Source organism: Colossoma macropomum, unplaced genomic scaffold (assembly GCF_904425465.1).
Source record: "Colossoma macropomum unplaced genomic scaffold, Colossoma_macropomum, whole genome shotgun sequence".
Lineage (NCBI taxonomy): Eukaryota > Metazoa > Chordata > Actinopteri > Characiformes > Serrasalmidae > Colossoma > Colossoma macropomum.
In genome coordinates, this window is record NW_023494784.1 from 5694925 (window position 1) to 5716716 (window position 21792).

General features: G+C 38.9%; 1 protein-coding gene across 1 annotated transcript in view; it reads right to left on the reverse strand.

Annotated features, from left to right (window-relative positions):
• The window catches only part of thsd7ba (thrombospondin, type I, domain containing 7Ba), a 333528-nt gene that overhangs the window by 51974 nt on the left and 259762 nt on the right, over window positions 1-21792 (reverse strand). The gene's annotated exons all lie outside the window — the stretch shown is intronic.

Below are 21792 nucleotides of genomic sequence, written 5' to 3' on the forward strand. Positions count from 1 at the left end.
GTGTTGTGCTGGTGCGATCAGACACAGCAGTGCTGCTGGACTTTTTAAACACCTCAGTGTTGCTGCTGGACTGAGAACCAAAAATATCCAGCCAACAGCGTCCTGTGGGCAGTGTCCTGTGACCACTGATGAAGGACTAGAGGATGACCAACACAAACTGTGCAGCAGCAGATGAGCTATCGCCTCTGACTTTACATCTACAAGGTGGACTGACAGGGTAGGAGTGTCTAATAGAGTGGACAGTGAGTGGACACAGTGTTTAAAAACTCCAGCAGCGCTGCTGTGTCTGATCCACTCGCACCAGCACAACACACACTAACACACCACCACCACGTCAGTGTTACTGCAGTGCTGAGAATGATCCACCACCCAAATAGTACCTGCTCTGTGAGGGTCCATGGGGGTCCTGACCACTGAAGAACAGGGTAAAAGGGGGCTAACAAAGTATCAGAGAAACAGATGGACTACAGTCTGTAACTGTAGAACTACAAAGTGCACCTATATAGTAAGTGGAGCTGATAAAATGGACAATGAGCGTAGAAACAAGGAGGTGTTCCAAATAAAGTGCATCAGATATATAAGGAGTTTTCAAATTAGGCAAAAAAGGAGGACACACTTCTCGTTGCACATTTCAACAGTTGAGATCAGTCAGTCAGTCAGTGACTCCAAGAGAAACTGACCAGCAACAACTGGTGATGGTAATGACAGATGCCATCAAAACATTCCAATGTTCAATGTCATAACAGCTCATATATTGATCTTTTTGCTACAGATACTCTAGTTAGTCATGAAGCTCTTAAATATCATGATATCTGTCACATGACACTGTTTTATTACAGGACACAGTCTGCCATGACATCATATGAAATCTGCCATGTAGCAGGGTTCACGTAAAGTGTAACTGGTTTTGATATCCTAGTAGTCCACGATTGGTCTTAATATACATTTTTTTTTGGGATTTTTCCTGATTTTCACCAATTTAATCGTCTCCAATTCCACCCACGAGTCACTAGACTCCCCCAGTCACATGATACCACCAGCACTAGGAAGGTGAAGGCTAGCACAGGCTTCCTCCGAGACCTGTAAAGCACCACTGCATCTTTTCGACCTGTCACTAATGCAACGACCCCCATCCGGGCATCCTACCCACCCAAAGAGAGCAAGGGCAACTGTGCTCTCATGGACTGTAGCATCACCTGGGATGAAACTGATGACAGGGCCAACACTCACATTGTAGCATCACTTGGGAGCCGTCTTAACACACATTTAAACTCTTAATACTTTGGTCTCCTGCGTTGACGCTATTTTTTCACCTGAGATATTGGGACCCTTTTACTCCGACCCTTAACTCAGACTCTCTCAGTATCAGAGCGTCACAGCAGGAGAGCTTTCATTAGGTGTGAAACGGAGGGTGGAGCAATCTGAAACTTTCGCTTTACAAATCTCTCTAAGAGCCGTTGTTCAGCTGAAACCTCGATCAGATCGGTCAGTTACTGCCCTGTGCTGGACGGTACAGATGGATGCTGCTCCTGTGATGGCCCCAGGTTTCACTCACACGCTGCTTTAACAACCTCTTTACCGCCTGAAGCTGCTGAGCTCTCACTGGAGTCCAAAAGGAACCACGGTTTAATACACACTGCGCTGCTCCGTGGAAAGATGGTGTTTCCAGACTAAATGTGCCGTAAACAGGAAGAGAACCGAACACCATGACCAGAAAACAGCACTCAACATCTGTCAGGAAGAAAACAGCTGTGACAAAGACAGATACTGAACATAAACAGAACTCAACACATCTACTCACCCTGTCCTCTTTACTTATACTGTTTACCACGTTTAAGAACATCAGTGAAGACAAAGTATATCCTTATAAAATTAATCTAATAAAATTAATATTCACAATGAAGTTCTAATACATTAATATCCAGAATGAAGTTCTAATAAAATTAATATCCAGAATGAAGTTCTAATAAAGTTAATATCAAGAATGAAGTTCTAATAAAATTAATATTCAGAATGAAGTTCTAATAAAATTAATATCAAGAATGAAGTTCTAATAAAATTAATATCAAGAATGAGGTTCTAAAAAAATTAATATTCAGAATGAAGTTCTAATAAAATTAATATCAAGAATGAGGTTCTAAAAAAATTAATATTCAGAATGAAGTTCTAATAAAATTAATATCAAACAAAAAATTGTTATAATTACTATATAATTACAATATTTTACTTATTATTTAGCTTTTATTTACTATAATATTATATAGATATATGAATTTATTATTGAACTTCCTAAATTACAACATCAAAAACACTCTTTGTATCTAGTTTGTAGAAATGTTATAGTACGTTTATGAGTTTGATCATAAAATCCTATACAGATTGTATATATCCCATGCACAAACCTATACAACTCTCTTTGTATGTTATAATTTTTGTTTCCTACTAGTTTCTTTGGGGTTTTTAAATATATCTGGATCACCTTTACAACATCTTATAAACGAATGTCATGTATTTATTCATATGCCTTTAGACCAAAGAATTTTTAAGGTTATAAACCCTACAGTCGTATATAAAAGTTGGGCACCCTGGTCACATCAGCCATTCTATTGATTTTGAAGTGACATTAATTTTAGTGAAAGTTAAGTGGAAAACAAGTACTGTTTATTTGCTGATTTTAACGTATTGGCATAAAATAAAACAAAATGTAGCCTTGGCAAAAGTTACAACTCATATATATACAAAACCAAATATAACCATAACCCTAACTCTTTATATATATATATATATATATATATATATATATATATATATATATATATATATATATATATATATATAATATTTAATATATTGAGCTCAGCAAATAAATAGAAACTGTGCTCTAAAATGAGCAGACTACCATATGTAGGTGTGCTTTTTGTAGAAAATCAACAAAACATATAATTAACACTCGAAAGCAGGGGGTACTTTTGCATAAGACTGTATACATTATATTATCTGGGTTATATATTAACTTGTGTCTACTACAGGATGTTAGCTGGTTTTGGGAATTCAGCACTTCTGTAGCTTCTAAAATGCAATGATGGGAATTTCCGCACATTAAAAAGCTACTTTTGGACACTATTAGAAAGATTTATTCACTGTAGGTCAGAATTCTTACACTAAATTACTTCAGCATCATGTAAATTGTTTAAATTCACACACTTTAAGTGAAGATTAATTCCCTAAATTTGCGTAGATGACCTCAAATGAGGGTGCAGTAGCAAACACCATTTCTCTCCATTAGCCCTTAATTAATTACTATATCAGAAAGTAAAGCTCGCTGCCATGCATTCTGATTAGAGCCGCTTCCACTGGGCCGCGGCTCAAATCACGCTCCAAAGCGCCGCTGACCTTTTTTCCCTAAGAAGGGGATCCCGTCGCTGTCAGATGACAAGTGGACATTTAATATTCAGATTTTCCACGACGTCCTGGTTTTGTGATTGTAATTAGCCGATAAAGCCGCGGCTAACCTTTGTAGCGGAGCTGAGAGCAGAAGGCCATCTGGGCTGCAGGAGGACGCTGGAGGAGCTCCAAGAGCAAATGAAGCCGAGCGCCACCGGGGAGCGTCTGAACAATATGCAGATTCAGAGCGAGCGGGGAGCGCAGAAGGACACGGCGGCCAGGATCGAGAGTGTGTGCGCACAGATACACTCACACGGTTTAAATAACAATCATATGTGTCACAGCCAGCAATTACACCTTCACCCAACACCTCCACACCTGCCAGCACCGACAGCGGCCCGATCCGATACAAATCAGCTGCTCCATATGGGCCTCCTGCTCCTACAGCCCTCACTGTAATATACTGACACACTGTTTGGCCAACAAAGCACAGATAATCAGGCTTTAAATACAAACATGAATCAGAGAAAATGAGAATATGAGCAGTTCAAATAACAGAAACAGTGATCAGTGAATCCACTGTGAGCTGTGTTCAAACAAAACACTACAAAGACTAGATATATGGTAGATATCCTAGATCAAACCAGTTCTTGGTCTTTATCAGGTAAGTGTGGGGTACATCAAAGTACTAGATAATTATTTTGGGTACCATGATGGTAAGTTCCAAAAAAACTTACAGGATCTAGACACCTAAACTGTGTAAGCATGGGGTTTAAATGCCTAAGTACTAGATAATTATATTGGATACCTTGATGGTAACCTCAGAGAGAGACAAAAACTGAGTAAGTGTGAGGTATATTCTCCAAAGTACTAAATAATTATATTGGATACCTTGTTAGTAAGCTCTGAGAGAGCTTAACTAAATTAGACTGAAATGACAAACAGGTGCGAGACAATAACTCAGTAAGTGGGAGTTATACTCTCCAAAGTACTAGATAATTATTTTAGGCAACATAATGGTAAGTTTCAAAACAGATTACACTGAAATGCCAAACACACTCTAGACAATAACTGAGTAATTACCTAAAGTACTAGATAATTATTTTGGGTAACATGATGGTAAGTTCCAAGAAAGAGACTTAACAGGTTCTAGACATTAACTGTGTAAGTATGGGGTACAAATAATTATTTTGGATACCATGATGGTAAGTTCCAAGAAAGCTTAACTAAATTACACTGAGAGCCTTAACAGGTTCTAGACATTAACTGTGTAAGTATGGGACACAAATGCCAAAGTACTAGATAATTATTTTGGGTACCATGATGGTAAGTTAAAAAAAAAAAACTGAACTAAAATAAACTGAAAAGCCTAACAGGATCTAGACACCTAAACTGTGTAAGCATGGGGTTCAAATGCCAAAGTACTAGATAATTATTTTGAGTACCATGATGGTAAGTTTCAAGAAAGCTAAACTAAAAACCAAATTACACTGAAAGGCCTAACAGGTTCTAGACATTAAATGTGTAAGTATGGGGTACAAATGCCAAAGTGCTAGATAATTATTTTGAGTACCATGATGGTAAGTTTCAAGAAAGCTAAACTAAAAACCAAATTACACTGAAAGGCCTAACAGGTTCTAGACATTAAATGTGTAAGTATGGGGTACAAATGCCAAAGTGCTAGATAATTATTTTGGGTACCATGATGGTAAGCTCTGAGAGAGCTTATTAAATGACACTAAAATGACAAACAGGTGCTAGACAATAATTCAGTAGGCAACATGATGGTAAGTTCCAAGATAGTTTAACTAAATTACACTAAAATGTCAAATAGGTTCTAGATGTTAACCGTGAAAGTGTGATATACAAACTCCAAAGTACTAGATATTTATTTCGGTTAACATGATAATCCATTCTAAGACAGATTATATAAATTACATTGAAATATCAAACAGTTTCTAAACATTACCAGTAAGGATCAGGTACAGACTCCATAGTAATTTTGGGTTAAATCATAACCAAGAACCAAGGGAGTCTAACTAAATTACACTGAAATGACATGTAGGCTCTAGATATTAAACTAATAAAGAACAAATTAAGGTAGCCTATATAGCATAAAAAAGCTGTCTGAAGTTAATGGTAAGAACAAAGTAAGAATCATTGCTTTCTTTTGTGGAGCTTGTACCACATACTTACCCAGTTCATACCTAGAACCTGTAAGGCATGAAACTTACCATGTAAAATAATTAACTAGTACACTGAAGTTTGTACCTAACATATACTTAGTAAATTCCTAGGATTTAAAGCAACATTACGTAACAATTTGACCTTCAGAACAGCTTCAGAATCATTTTGATGCTACTCTGACTTATAACAGAGAGGTTCTTGTGATGCTCCTCCAAAGTTACATAGTGCTATAGCAGGAGTTCTGGCTCTATGTAACTTTGGAGGAGCATCACAAGAACCTCTCACCAGAACTGTAACACTTTACAGCACCACGTCACACACCAGCAACTCAGGCAGGTATTCTCAGCATACATATCATGGCAGAGGCTGTGAAGAGACTGAAGAAGGTGCTTTCTGAGGAAGACAGACTCACGGCTAACAGGAAAACAACGGAACCTGATGTAACCTTAACTGTGTCGTCTCTGTCTTATTGAGTTTTGTCGTTTTTCTGGATGCCAAAAGCCATCTGACATCAGTCTGACATCAGTCCCAATTTAGGCTAACATGCAAAGAAATAAACTCATCTCACGCCAAAAAAATCGGTCAGTCTTTATCTCCAATTAAGCCTTGGAAGTTTGAACCTCCTGTAATAAAATCCTGTCACGTTACTCTACCTTGTAAGTCGACATGGTTCTGTCTCTTCTGATGTTGTCTTTGCTGGTGTTGTGCTGAATTCCAACTCCTTGTGCTGAAGTCTGACTCACTGATTCACATGGCTGCTGCAGATTACACTCGCAATTTTGGTTGTTTACACATAGAAACATAGAAATTGTGAGTGTAATCTGTAGTGTCTATGCCTGCATGGCGCATATGAAGGGGAGTCGGAGTCTGTTTCCTTCACCTTGCGATAAATGCACATGCACAGCTGTCCATCAGGGGCGTGATTTGTATTTACAACAGTGGTGTAAAAGTGAAATACACTGCAACTGTAGGAGGAGCCCAAGAGCAAAAAAGACCAATTCTCGCATAATGCTGCTTTAATTCTGAAACTGATACCTTCAACATGTTCCAAAAAAGTCAGGACCTTGTAAGACTAGAACAATGTTATATGTTCAAAAAAAATTCATAAACAGGTTATATAATCATGCTGGGGTTTAAAAGGAGCATCCAGGAAAGTCAGAGTCCTTCATGAGCAAGGATGTGTAGAGACTCACCACTTTGCCAAAACATGCGTCCAAACAATCTATCAGTTTAAGAACAACATTTCTCAACATCTGATTGTACGGATTTTAGGTATTTTACCCTCTACAGTGCCAAGCCTGGGTCTACAGGGGTGTAAAGGCCTTAATTTACCCCCTTTCAAATTACCAACAGTAATGCTCAAGGCATGGCTACATCACCAGAAGACACTGACTGTAAGCGCTTAAGCGTCATGCCTATTTTAGAAACTCTTGGCCTAATCTGGATTTCTTCGTGGCAAAAATGAATAAGTAGAAGTTTCACAAATCGCTGCTGTCATGTCCTGTGGTAAAGAAAATGGTTTCAAAATTATTATGTTTGGCCCTGCTTACATTTATCCACTGAATGTCACTGGATCCTCTGAATTACTGGGTCATTAAGGAGCCAAAATATGAATTTTGCTACATGTGAGCACACAAGATCAAATGATTCAGGGAATGGGGAGAAATTTTTTCTTAAAATGGACTTCAAAGCCTCCTGCACAGATCACGTCACCATCGCACATCCCACAAAGCGGCACTGACACGGAGCCACAGGTTCAGTAGTTATATGGCTTGTTTGGTTTACAACTGTACCAACATCTCTGACTTTAATCTGTTATCAAAAATTTGAACACCACCCACAGGTGGGGACACAGCTTTTCTAACTATTTCACTTACAAAGGAGCATGTTTTAGTGGGTATGTAATAGGGCTGCGGGAAAAACTCGATTCTTAGATGCATCGCGATGCAGACATGAACGATTCTGAATCGATTCATTCAACGTCAAAAATTGATTTTCTAAATATTTAATTTATAACGTAATGTTGACGGAACGCAAAAGGTGGAACTTGAAGTGGGAAAGTGCAGCGCCCGGACAGTCTGTGGGGCACATAACAAAAACACTACTGGATGAGTGAGAAACCCGACCGGCTCCCTCTGCATTAAAGCCAGGTCAGGTCAGGAGTCACAACACAAATGATAAGAAGAGCCATTTTGCCTTTCAACAAAGTCAAACCACCTTAGGAGCCACAACATTTAATGTCCAGTATGTCTCAGTATGTGATAATGTCCTAGTATGGGCTAAACATATAAACGAGAGTGCAGATTTACTCTGCTCTGCTTTAGCTTTAGCCGCTTTCCTCCCATCTCCACCAGAAGACTTTTCTTCAAAACTAGAAGGGTTTCTTGTAAAATGTCTCAGCGTTCGGCTGTTTTACGAGGCTGAAGTTGCTTCTCATTCACCAGTTTCTCGTTCTAATTTTCCTGTTCCACCTTAAATTCTGCCTTAGGCGCTGAATGTAACTGCTGCACCATTTAAGGTGGAACGGGAAAATACGAAAGAGAAGCGAGTTCATTTTCGCAACTTTTTAGAGAAAGACAGTCTCTCAGCAGATTTAACCAACCGTGCTGCTTATAAATGCGAATAAGTCTCCAAATGTTCATCTTAATCTGTTTTTTCGTTCGCTACTGGTGAGGCCAGACTTCGGTGCTATGTGACCTGCTGTCTGCTGTCTGTTCTCGGTCGTTGAGAACCAGGGCTTTCGCGCTATGCTGCACACTGTGGAGTGGAGATTGAGCATCCAGTCTCGAAAATACCCCCCCACTCTCTACAACGAGACCAAAAGGGTGGCTGTAACGCGCTGCGTGGACACTCACTGCCACTGGATCTTATTTCAGGGCAACAGCGCATTTTATCGCAGATGAGCGGCAGCAGCGTCTCTGAATGAGAGCCTTCTAGTTCACTTGCCACATCACTTCCATTTGATTTATTAATAAAAGATATTTTAGATAATTAAAGCCAAGTATTTGTAATGATCCGTAATGCATTTACATTATGGATCATTACAAATACTTTGCTTTAAAACTACCAAGTCCTCAGACAGTAGGAAGATAGAAATCATGCATAGGGAAAAAAGATGCATCGAGATGCATCGATAATCGTTTTATAATCGCATCGCAGCCTCTGAATCGTAATCGAATCGAATCGTGAGGTGCCTAAAGATTCCCACCCCTAGTATGTAATAATGTACCATATCAAATATTAAGCAAAGTAAAAACACTATCACATGTAAATATTTGTGTCAATATTAGTGACAGTGCAATATTGGGAAAAACGCCAAAGGCCACTGATTTTACCTCCTTGGGCTCTCAGCACTCATCAGCATCAATCCACAAAATATGCTTTTAACAACAGTTTGAAAAATAAAACTGTCCAATCATTATTTGGGCAAAACCAGCTTTTCACACCAAGGAGGACACTTTGATGAACGTGAAGCTGAGTATTGAAGATTAGTGTACCAGGCAGAGCACAGAGCTGCTTTATGATAAACCAAAGCTTTGCCGCTTTGTATTTTCTGCAGCTGAAAGCTACAAAGAGCAGATGAACAGACTCAGTTTATGGGCTCATCCAGAAAAGATGCTGTGCAATTGTAAACAGACCTAATCACAGCTCAAAGGCTAAATTGTGTTGAACGGATAAAAAGTGAGTCCAGCGGTGGTCAAACGTGTCTGTGACCGCGGCCGACGATCGGTGGGCGCAGAGGGCCGCTTGTCAATGTAGAGAGGCTTTTGCCCAAATCAAAACATCAATCTTCCCCCGTATCCACTCGCCTCTTCACTAAACAAACCAGCCAGTCAACAATCTGACAGTGCATCAAAGCATAACATCTCATTCACCCAGTCTTTCAGGGCTAATACACTCCCCACCCCACAGCATCCACCCCTGGAAGCACTACATCAAACCACGCAAGGCGGAAATGGAAAACATATTGATTCTGTTGTATTCAATAAAGGATGTGGTAATTGCAGCACGGCGAGGAGCGCGGACGCCAAGGCAGAGAGGTGCTTTATAGAAACACACCTAGAGACCGTGACACGTACGGTCATGCGTAAGTGCATCAGCTCTATTCCAATTACAGAGGCAGGCAGCGTGCTGTAGAGCTGCGGTCCTCCCTGCTGGTGAGTACAGAGCCATTTCAGCAGTGCTTCAGGGAAGAGTGAGCTGCTGGTTAACCTGTTCACCCTCTGAGCACTAAGGCTGGCAGTGACTCAGCCATCTAAACGGCAGAGCTATGGTCCAACTACACATCTAAAAAAGCGAACTCCAGCTCTCTAGTCAGTAAGTCTAATAGAAAAAGGGCAGCCAACCAGTCCAGTTTTGTATCTGCAGTGTAAAAGGGAAAATGTGTAATAAAATGAGTTACATCATTATAATGTGTTTATGATGCTATTAAGATTGGTTCAAGTACACTGCTCAAGCCTAATGCTTATAAAGTTATCAGCAATGTGCAACAGTGGAGTCAAATACGTTTGCTGCATATACACATCTTTCTAAAACCCAGAGCACACACATTCTCCACCATCAGTCTCCACCAAACAACCACATTTTCCACCAAATACCATCATTTTCCATAAAAACACTAACACTGTCCGGGAAACACCATCATAATCCAACAACCACTATTATATTCCAATCAACACCACCGGTCTCCACCAAACAACCATATTCTCTTCCGAATGCATCATTCTTCAACACACACCAACCCTGTCCAGTAAACACTATCATTCTCCATCAAGCAATCACATTCTCCACCGAATAAATAATTCCCCAACAAACACTAACATTGTCTATTATATGCCAATGAGCAACATCATTCTCCACCAAACACCATCATTCATCACCAAACATTGGCATTCACTACCAAACACCATTTTTTTCCAATAAACACCACAATTCTTCAAAAAGTCATTGTCTAATCAAACACTATCATTCTCCACCAAATAACAGCATTTTACAACAAACACTAACATTCTGCAACGACCATCATCAGTGCCCAACAATCAGCATCATTTTCTATCAAACACTACCATTCACTACTGAACACCTCCACTTTCCACCAAATGTCAACATTTTCCAACACTAACATTGTCCAACAAACACCATCATAATCCCAGAAACACCGTCACGCTGCAATGAACACCATCATTCTATACCAAACACCATCATTTTGTGCCAAACACCAGTATTTTCCAATAAACACTGACATTCTTCACCAAATATCAACAATTTTTCAAACACTAACATTCAACAACCACCCTCATTTGCCAAAAGACATCATTATTCTCTACCAAACACCAACATTCAAATTTTAGAAGGTTTCAGTAAAAGAAAAGAAAAGACAGAATACATAGAGGAGAACATTCTGGATAATCTCAATAAACACACTCAGAGATACCACATCAATCAAACATCTGAGTTTACTGGAGAATGTTGGAATGTGTTGGGTCAGGGCTCCAGGCTTAGGACACCAGGTTAGTGATAAAAACAAATAGGGTGCAAAGACATCCCAGGTCTATCCTTCTCCTCCCTGCAGTGGAGACTGTGCGGTTTAATGGAGAGCTGATTGGTTTCTGAGTGCAGATATATGGGGGTTGTTGAATTATGCAGGATTGCTGAACACTGGCTCGGCTCATTGCGCCGGCAGGCTGCTCTAGTGCTCCTGATGGTGGCCATATGGCAGCCAGCTCGGAAGGTGGGCAAGAAGAATGCTCCCAGCAGTACACAACCAGGACCAGAATCAGTTCTAGGCCTGCAGGACCGGGCCTGGAGAGAGGAAAGACTCTCCAAACTGCTGCCAGAGCTGTAACGGCGGCATCTGATCGAAATGACTCAGTCTCCCAAACACTGCACACAGTGGAGTTCGAAACTCTGGAATCAATATGGGAAATATTCAAGCAGAAAACCAAGCAATATGTCTCAAGCAATCAAGCCATAACATTGCTGTAGTGTATTTTGCACAAGTGAAGTTAATTAGAGTCCTTATTAGAAGCAGAAAGTTTGACAATAGTGGCCAAAGCTTATGGTCACTACAACCTGCCAGTGGTTGTGTTTACATGCAAAGATTTTTGCCAATCTGATTGAACACATTCTGATTACAGATTAAGACTGAGATGTTTATTCTCACTCTACTCAACAATCTGATGAAAATCTCCATTTAAATGCTCACTACAAGTGCTGCAATCCAAAATTACATGCATGCATAGACTACTGCTTAGTGTAGACGTTACTATGACAACCAGCATCACGTGAGTCCAGTCAGAGTGAGATGAGCAGCAGTGAGCAGCGCTTGTGTTTTTAAGTGCTTTAAAATGAAGTCAGACTCAGGAAAATGTCTTCACGTCCTTATTAAAGAAGGCCGAAAGGAGGACATCATGTTCTGAGACACATAAGCTGGACGTCCGTCCCACCGCCGTCTTTTAAAGATCAGAGCATAAACTTCGTCTCCTCTGCAGACCAGTTTCTGCTCCGCCATGCTGAACGGTATAAACTTTCACTATGACGCGACGAACATGATCAGAACGGACTTAAACTTTCTGATAGGGAATGTAATCAGATACAGGCGTTTACACGGATATTATTCTTCTATTTAACGGATTATTTACAGGATTATCACCTCGTTCAATCGGATAGAAACTGTATTCCTAATGGCCTCAATTGGACTAGTCTAGTCCGACTGAGGTGTTTACAAGGACATATTCTATTTTCATTGAGCTATTGGTTGGATTATTAAAGGATTTTCAGGCTGCATGTATGTGTGGCTAGTCAAACCCCCAACTGATTACAGAACACAGGTATCAACTAAAGAGATCTAGGCAGGCTTAAGCTATGGTAGATGAGGAAACTGGTAGATGAGGTCTGGTCCACCACACCCACTTCGATCACAACTGAAAATTACAGCAAGGGCAAAGCCCCTTACAAAGCCCTCCAGCCATGCCAGAACCTCACTTCAGTGTTTGGGTCTGAAACACAGTCTCATTAAAAACGCTGAAGACTGAACATCTTGTTTTGTCAGAGGTTGGTTAACAGTTTCTCTCCTCAGGTAAAGGTGCAGATCTGGAAGTCTTAAATTCTCAAGCTTATTACATAATAAGGCTTATTATTCAGTAACTACAGGGACTACAATGCAAACTGGCTGAGCTATTCTTAGGTTACAGATGTGTGTAGTAAACTTTGGACCTGCTGGTAGGTCCTGGCTACTTAAATGGTAAGCTGGCACTGAATCTGCTGTTTCTATAGCCTTCCAGAATCCTGCATCTTTCAGTGACCCACAGGAGGATGAGTTCCCCTTTTCAGTCCTGGATGCTCTCAGTGTTTCTTCATGCTCTAATTTTGCATCTTGGTTCTTCTCAAGTTTTCTTCCTCATGAGCTTGGGATTTTTGCTTTTGGGGTCTTGGCTCTGCTTCTTCCTCTTCTTAGGGAGTTTCTCCATTGAGAGTCTTGGCTCCTCCTAGTGGTTCTTCTTCATGCCCTGAGGGATTTTCTCCCTTTGAGTCTTGGTTCCTCTCATTTGTTCTTCCTCATGTTCTTAGGGAATTTTTCCTTTTAGAGTCTTGGTTCCTCTCAGTGGTTCTTCCTAATGAACTTTGAGTTTTTAATTCTGGAGTCTTTGTTCTTCTCATTTTTTCTTCCCTATGATTTTAGGATTTTTGCTTTTGGGCTCATGACTCTTCTTGGTGGTTCTTCCTTGTGTTCTTATAGAGTTTTTCCTTTTAGAGTCTTGGTTCCTCTCAGTGGTTCATCCTAATGAACTTAGAGAGTTTTTAATTTTGGAGTTTTTGTTCCTCTCATTTTTTCTTCCATATGATTTTAGGATTTTTGCTCTCAGTTGTTCTTCATATTCTTAGGGAGTTTTTCTTTTCGAGTCTCGGATCTTCTCATCTGTTCTTCCTCATGACTTTAGGATTTTTTGCTTTTAGAGCCTTGGTTATTCTCAGTGGATCTTCGTCAATGCTCTTAGGGAGGTTTTCCTTTCGAGTCTCGGTTCTTCTCAGCTGTTCTTCCTTATGACCTTAGGATTTTTTGCTTTTAGAGTCTTGTTTCTTCTCAGTGGTTCTTCCTTGTGATCTGAGAGAGTTCCTCTTTTGAGTCCTGGTTCCTCAAAGCTGTTCTTCCTCATGCTCTTAGGGAGGCTTTCTTTTCGAGTCTTGGTTCCTCTCCTTGGTTCTTGATGCTTTTCAGGGGTTCTTCCTTCTACTGTCACAGTGATGATTATCAGTGCACTGCATCCACCATTCTGAAAAGCTGCTTTGGATTAATGTCTGTGCCATATAAATAAAGCTGAAGTAAAGGCTTGTCAATTTTGCAAGCTGTTATCATCTCGTCACTGTACCACATTTATAATTACAGGAATAAGCCAGTGGTCAATTTAACAAGACCATATATATCCAGTTTCTGAGAAAGACTTCAGAAAGAATGTAAGAAGTAGTATTTTGCCTAAAGAGCAAGTTTTATATGCATTTGTGTTGAGGACATATGGTTCTCCTAATAAAATACAGAGCGGTTTTATTCCCAGTTTGACAGTAAGAGTCATTAACTTGCTGATGTCTCCACATCTCCTCCACACGGTTCGTGCCACTGCACCCTCACCACAACACGGCAAGCTAAGAATATCAATCTCTATTCTGTGGAGTGGCTCACTGTGGGAAGTGAAGCAGAAGAAACATCTGTCAGCCTGACGTCAGCCGGCTCCATCAATGAGGCTGACTGAGGTAAAGACGGGAAGGCAAAGAAAAAATCTCATCATGTGAAGAGGATTCTGGGTACTGAAAGTTCTGTGTGACCCAACTTTCACAACAACTGCTGCCACAAAAATTGGACTGGCAGTCAAAGAAATGCTGAAACATTTTATGTAACAATCATGAATCACACCAAAGAATAAGTTTGGTAAGAGTTTATCAATACTTTGTAGCTCCTCCTGTGACTTTGATGACCTTTTCATACTGTTATAAAGTATTTATAATGATCTCAATCCTGGACCTGGAGGTCTACTAACCTGTCAAGGTCAGCTCCAAGCCAAATCTAGCAGACCTGATCCAGGTACTGAAGGGCTTCAAAGGCATCTTAATATTTGGAGCCAGGTAAGATCTGGATTAGGCACCCCTGATCTAACGGATCTCATTTTTTTTCTGCTGTCCTCTCAGAAGGGCTGGATTTTTCTCATTGACCAATGTAATCTAATGTAAATCCCAGTGTAAACAGGTTCTCAGTTGGGTTTAAGCTGTTTGTGCAACCATTCCATCAACCAAATTCAAAACATTGTCTTGTTGGAATATTGTCATTTTTTGTTGAAATCTTTAGTCATATCTTTTGGAATATCTATGCATTTTTTATTCATTTATTTTTTTGGGGAATATGCAGTCTTTTATTTGGAATTTCCATTTTTTTTGTTTGGTTTTTTTGTTTTTTTTTTGGTTAGAACATCGAGCTCTTTTTAGTCACTCGTTCAAATCCCAATGTAAACAGATACTCATTGTGGTTTAAATCACCATTTTGTGTGACCTGAAAAAGAAACTAACTTTTATATAATTTAATTTACTGTTTTATTGAAAACTCACTTCAAGAGTGGCACGGCATGTTTTGTTGAAATATATATTTTTGTTGAAATATTATAGTTATTTCTGTTGGAATATCAAGCTATTTTTGTTGGAATATCCTTTTTTTTTATTCTTTTTTTATTTCCTGTTGTTTTTGTTGGAACATCCAGTTCTGTTTTGCTGCCAGTGTATGTCAGAGACTTTAAATTCACACTCCTGTGAAAGTAGAAGAGGAGGTGTGATAGGTGGGATATTCTTACAGCACTGACTGACCACACAGACAATACAGGAGTGTTACGAGCAGAAGACTGTACAATGGAAGAACTGTACATCACTGGAGCCCTAATAGTTCAGAGACAGTGAGTCGAGCAAAGAGTGGCCCATTTAATGAGGCTGAGGTCTCTGTACCACTTCACCACTGTAGACAGACAGTCATCAGATTTCTGCTTTACAAGCAGCCAATAAACTCACAGAAGACGTGACATAGACAATGTCAAACTCAAACTTCATGCCGTTTTTAAACATCGCGCCACTTTACCTGAAAATATGAACATACATCATCTAGAAGATGAAAAATATTTAAATCCTTCATTTCATCAAGCATGTATTTGGTTTCAGCGTCGCTCCAAAAGTGTTTTGCTGCGACCCGTGGTGACCATTAATCCATTTAAGTTTGGGAAATTGAGTGCATGTAAACGCAATAAGTAATGATGATATGAGAAGCAATAAATTATGACTAAAATAGTTTGCCTCGTATGTGTGGTATGTATATTTATATATGTATACGAACATTTGGAGATGAATGGACTTATTCACATTCATAAGCAGCGCAGTTGGTTTCCTGGTAGGTTAAATCTGCAACGAGAGACTGTCAAACACTAAAAAGTGGTGAAATGAAGTCGCTTCTCTTTCTAATTTTCCCGTTCCACCTTAAATGGTGCTGCATTTACATTCGGCGTCTCAGTCAGAATTTAAGGTGGAACCGGAAAGTTCAGCAAGAAGCTGGAGAATGAGAAGCGACTTCAGCCTCGTAAAACAGCCGAAAGCTGAGAGACATTTTACAAGAAACTATTGAACTTCTGAGGAAAAGTTTTCTGGCGGAGATGGAAGAAAAGCGACTGTAGCTCAGCTAACCTAAAGCTTAAAGCAGAGCAGAGTAAGTCTGTGTTTTCGTTTATATTGTTTAGCCTAAACTAGGACATCATCACATACAGAGACATACTGGACATAAATGTTGTGGCTCCCAAGCTGGTTTGATTTCTGTTGAAAGGACAAAATGGCTCTTTTTTATCATCTGTGTTGTGACTCCTGACCTAACTTGGCTTTAATGCAGAGGGAGCCGGTCAAATTTCTCGCTCCTCCAGTTGTGTTTTTGTTATGTGCCGCCACAGACTGTCCGGGCGCTTTTATTTAAGTGTTGAAACAGTGAAGATTTAGGATGGTCTGATACTTTACAGGTCATTTTAAAACCTTCAGTCGAGGTCATGCAGTATGCAAAACACTCAGACCACGCGCTATTGGCTCTGCCGATAACCTCCCACTTCACCAGAGAGCTGTTATCTCTATATCACCCCCAGTGGAGGCATTTGCTCAGCCTGCACGCCGCTCGTTTCCAAAATGTTAACAGTGAGGATTCATCTGGCCTCTCAGAGAGCAGAGCACACATCAGCCAAGCCAAACTCAGAGTGAGCTGAGGGACTGACCGCAGGCCACATAAAGCCTGTTAGCGGACACTTAGCCATCTGTGCACGCTGCTTCACGGGAACGAGGCTGAATATTTTTCCATCAACTCCTGATTCGTCTGCACACTGACCTCTACAAACCAACCCGTCCTTTATAGACTGTTCATGCACACGCAGCACATTCTCAACATCACCTTAGCCTTTAATCCGTGACCCAGGGGGGAATAAGCTGCCACCACAATTCTCACAGAGGAACAGAAACGCAATCGCATAGGATCAAAGGCTACCACCTGTCCAGGCTTCACACGGTTCACACTCTTTTTCACACTCCTCTCGCTTCATTCAGAGTCTAACCAATCTAGACGCATCAGGAGAGGAAAAATGCGTTCATATGAAAGTGAGGCTCATGAAGGCTCATAAAAACGCTATGTTTAATAATTATGTCAGAAAACACTCCTTAAATAGCCAGGGCCTGTTCTAAGTTTTATTACACACTTCTATAATCTAAGAATAGCTCAGCCAATTTGAAGTCCCTGTAGTTACTGAATAATAATCCTTAGTAGTAATAAGCCTGAGATTTTAAGAAGGTAACTAGGTAAGTGAGCAATTATTTAAAAATAATGAAGAATTTCTGAATTTTTGGCTTTATTAATCCCATTAAAATAATTCACTATTAACAGAAAAGTGTATATACCCTCAGAGAAAAATGTTATGAATTCTACATGTGAATAAACACACATGGTTTTAAACTTCACGTTATTTAAGTACAATTGAAAAAAATGATAATGTATGAAAAAACATACTATGATATGAAAATGTGTCCACACTATTCAAATTCACTTGTAAACACACTTGGTTTTTGCTGACTTCACATGTAAAATATGTGTGATTTGTGAGGGTAAAATGGCAGATTTTTTGGCATGAATAATGAGATGTGGTATTCTGTTATTTATTTTGACATCTAAAGAATGCAGCCAAACAATTCATAGAGTTTTTAGAGCTTATAGGACTTTTTAAACAGGCGAATACATGAACAAGAATGTGTTTCACACTTTATTGGCCTTTTATTGTTATTATTGAGAAAAAAAAATCAATAATACGTGTTTCCATAGTGATGTGAATTGTGTTCGGAATGTGTGAGCATGGTCACAAAGTTTGTCAGTGTTGATAATGAAACAAAAAGAAAAGGTTGACAGCAAACACTCTAACCCAGGAGTCGCAACCCAAATATTAAGAAAAGCCATTTTGTCCTTTCAACAAAAATCTAACCAACATGGGAGCCACAACACTTTATGTCCATTTTACCATCTTGGCTGTAAATATGTCTCAGTATGTGCTGATATGCTGGTATAGACTAAAAAAATATATAAACAAAAACGCAGACTTACTTTCCTCTGCTTTAAGCTTTAGCTCAGCTATAGCCACTTTTCTCACATCTCCAGCAGGAAACTTTTACACAAAGTGGAACAATTTCTTGTAAAATGTCTCTCAATGTTTGTTTTTTTACGAGGCTGAAGTCGCTCCTCATTCGCTTCTTATTTGAATTTTCCTGTTCCACCTTAAATGGTGCCTGAGGTGCCAGAATGTAACTGCTGCACCATTTAAGGTGGAACGGGACAATTCGAACCTGAAACTAACTTCAGCCTTGTGACTTTTTAGCGTTTGTCAGTTTCTCACTGCAGATTAAACGTATCAGGAAACCAGCTGGAGTGATTATAAACACTAATAAGTCCATTCATCTCCAAATTATCGATGTTAATCTTAAACCTCTCTCTTTGCCGTTTCATTAGCTACGGGCTAGGTGAGATTGTTGTCTGTGTTGCTATGGTGACCAGCAGTCTGCGCTGATCTTCAGGGTTAAAGGGTGAATTAGCAGTTCTAAATTAACTCCAGAGTTTAAGACCATTTATAGTTAAACTGTGTTGAACGATCAGCAGAGCTTTATTTTACTGTAAAGGAGGATTATTTTATTTTTACCTACGAATCTGATTCTGCTGTGGAGCCACAACAGGACAGTAAAAGAGCCTCATGCAGCCAATCCCTGCTCTAACCTGCTGATACATAACGTAAAATGAACTTAAATATAATTAATAACTGTGTAATTAAATATGTAATTACATTAAGAGAATCAAAGCAACAGAAATAGCTATACATTTAGGGGTTACAACTGGGGCGTCAGAGTCAGGATTTAGATGGAAGATCTACAGAGACGCTGACAAACCTCTGAGGGAATGATGGGATCGTCAACTTGTTGTTTCTAGATGTTTTCACTGTGGACCACAGACTGTGGACATTTACAGTCATTAGCATAGGAGAGGAGAGGTCAGACAAGGAGAACTCATCAACCCTAATGGTCATATTCTTCTGTTAACCCACAGACTTCAGCAAAGACAACTACAAAAGAGTGAATGTGCATGTAATTGAATGGAGAGCTTGTTTTTGTATGTTTGTGCCACTCAGTACAGAAAATATCCCATTAAAATGACAATGATGAAGCTGATAGTGAGCTTGTTTACATCCATCATAATGACTGAAGCACATGTTTCAATGTCCTGCGCTTAATGAAAGGGCCATGCATTAGCCGATGACATGAGGATGAATGTAACACCAGACAACACAAAACAAAAACAACATAAAATATTACAAAAACAATGCATTTCATTTAGGCTAAAGGCATAATTCACACGCAAAATATCAGCAGCTGAGGAAAAAAGACTTTTCATGATTGGATCAGAAATTACAGCGATAGTTCAGTGAAAAAATAGTTTATATGATTTCTCCCTTAACTGTAGTTGATCAGCCAAGACATGTTTGAAAATCCAAGTTTGTTTTTTTTAATGTTGATCTCAGACCCTGACGATCTACTGTTATCCACTTGTTTTTTGGTTTTAGCGTACTGGGTCCACAGTTGTGGAACGAGCTTCCTGAGCCTCTAAGAAATTCTTGATCTTTATCTCGTTTTAAAAAGAATATTAAGACTTTTCTTTCTAGACGTGTTTGTGTGAAAGAATTCTTGCTCTGTTTTAAGTCATTCTGGGTCTCTTTTCATAAGAAGAATCTTCAGACTTTTCTTTTTAAACCCATTTTCATGAATTAATGTTGCTTTGTTTTAAAAACTTTCGGTTTAAAAATTTCCTTTTAGATGTGCTTTATGGATTTAGTTTTGTTTGAAGAAATTCTAGATCTTTCTAAGTACAATCCTAACACTCTTCTTTTTAGATGTTTTATGAATTTTGTGTTGTTTATTTTTCTGTAAAGCACCTTGAGTTGACGTTCTCATGAAAAGTGTGACATAAATAAAATGTATTATTATTTTTATTAAAACCTGTTAATTAACAGCAGAAGTATGTTTTGTATTTACTGTCAATGATTGTAAAACAAATGTAAAATTACAGATTACATTTAATATCTGAAAAGACTTTTTTCTGTAATACAACAACAGATTATTCTGACATACAGCATTTTACAATAATAATAATAATAATAACAGTAACCACCATTAAAACAAATGTAAATGTCTGGTAATGAATGTGATCATACATTCTTGTGAATTTACATTCTCTACATAGGGTTTATTTATATGCATTTATCTTAAAATGAAAATGGACAAAAGTATTTTATATAGCTAATAAACGAAGCAGCTGGCTTGAAGGAAGAATTATCCCATATTTTTGTTCATGTTTATATATAACACTGTCAAACAGTGACAGAAACTTCATGAGCAAGTCTGTTTTAAGTCTATTTCAGAACAAAAAAAGAGTCAAAAGAGAGTAAAAAATGAGAGCCAAAAGAAATAAACCAGGTAGCCAAAATAGTTTGGTAACACTTTAGATGCTTTGTAAATACTTAATTTACTTTCAGGTTACATTAAATGAACCAAATATCTACTAAATTGACCATAATTGTCTTTAACTCTAAACCTGACTCTAACCCTAAACTTAAACTCAACCCTCACCCTGGCTCTAATCCTAACCCTAACCTTAACCTCAAGCTAAAACCTAAACCCAACCCTCACCCTGGTCCTAGCCCTAACCGTGGTCCAAATCCTAACCCCACCACTGTTTAGAATCAGAGTTTTAACAAATAGTTTGTTACCAGTTTGATCATCTATAGATAATCTATAGGGGACTATAGTGGACTATCCACATAAAGTGAGACCAGCATTTCAAAACCAAAACCAGAACAGACAATCAGGTGATCCAAACTGCTCAGAAACGCAGCTGTAACGAGGTAAACACATGAGATTTATCCATGACAGGGAAATTCAATAACTGATTTTATTGAATAGTATGAAAAAAGTGCCAATTTTATGCAAATCGTCATTCTCCTTCACATGATTTTGTACTGCTTTGTCTTTAATTACCCATCATCACTCTAATCTATGGTTAGTTCAGAATGTATGCAGTGGAAAAGACAAACAGCACCATCAAATTAACTCCACACACACAGTTTAAATGCCACTTGGAGAGATTATGACACAGATTTTCAGCCTGGCTATGGATGCTGGGACACATGCAAAAGAGACAAAGAAACTCTGGTGCATGTCGATCTGCCATCTGGTGGGAAATAAAATGGATGGGTTTGTGCAGAAGATGGTGCTATTATGGCAATTTTGGCAATATTTTGGTTTCCAATCAAATGAAGGCAGAGAACAAATGAATGCTACTATTGTTAAACACCATCTGTGCAGAATGTAGTTATTATTATATGTTTTAAGTAATATTAAAAGCCAGCCCAGTTGGCAATGAAATGAGGTATTACCAAGCTATAGGGTGAAGGCTCTGTAATGCTCTGTAATGAATCACAATAATATAATTTTTGCAGAAATTAATTGTCTAAATTTCCGTTACTGTCCAAGCTTATTAACCCTCTGTGGCCTGAGGTCATTTTCTCGATTTGGTCATCTCTTCTTAAACTCTCCCTTAAAGGTTCTTCATATAACATGATCCTCATATGTTTCATATCT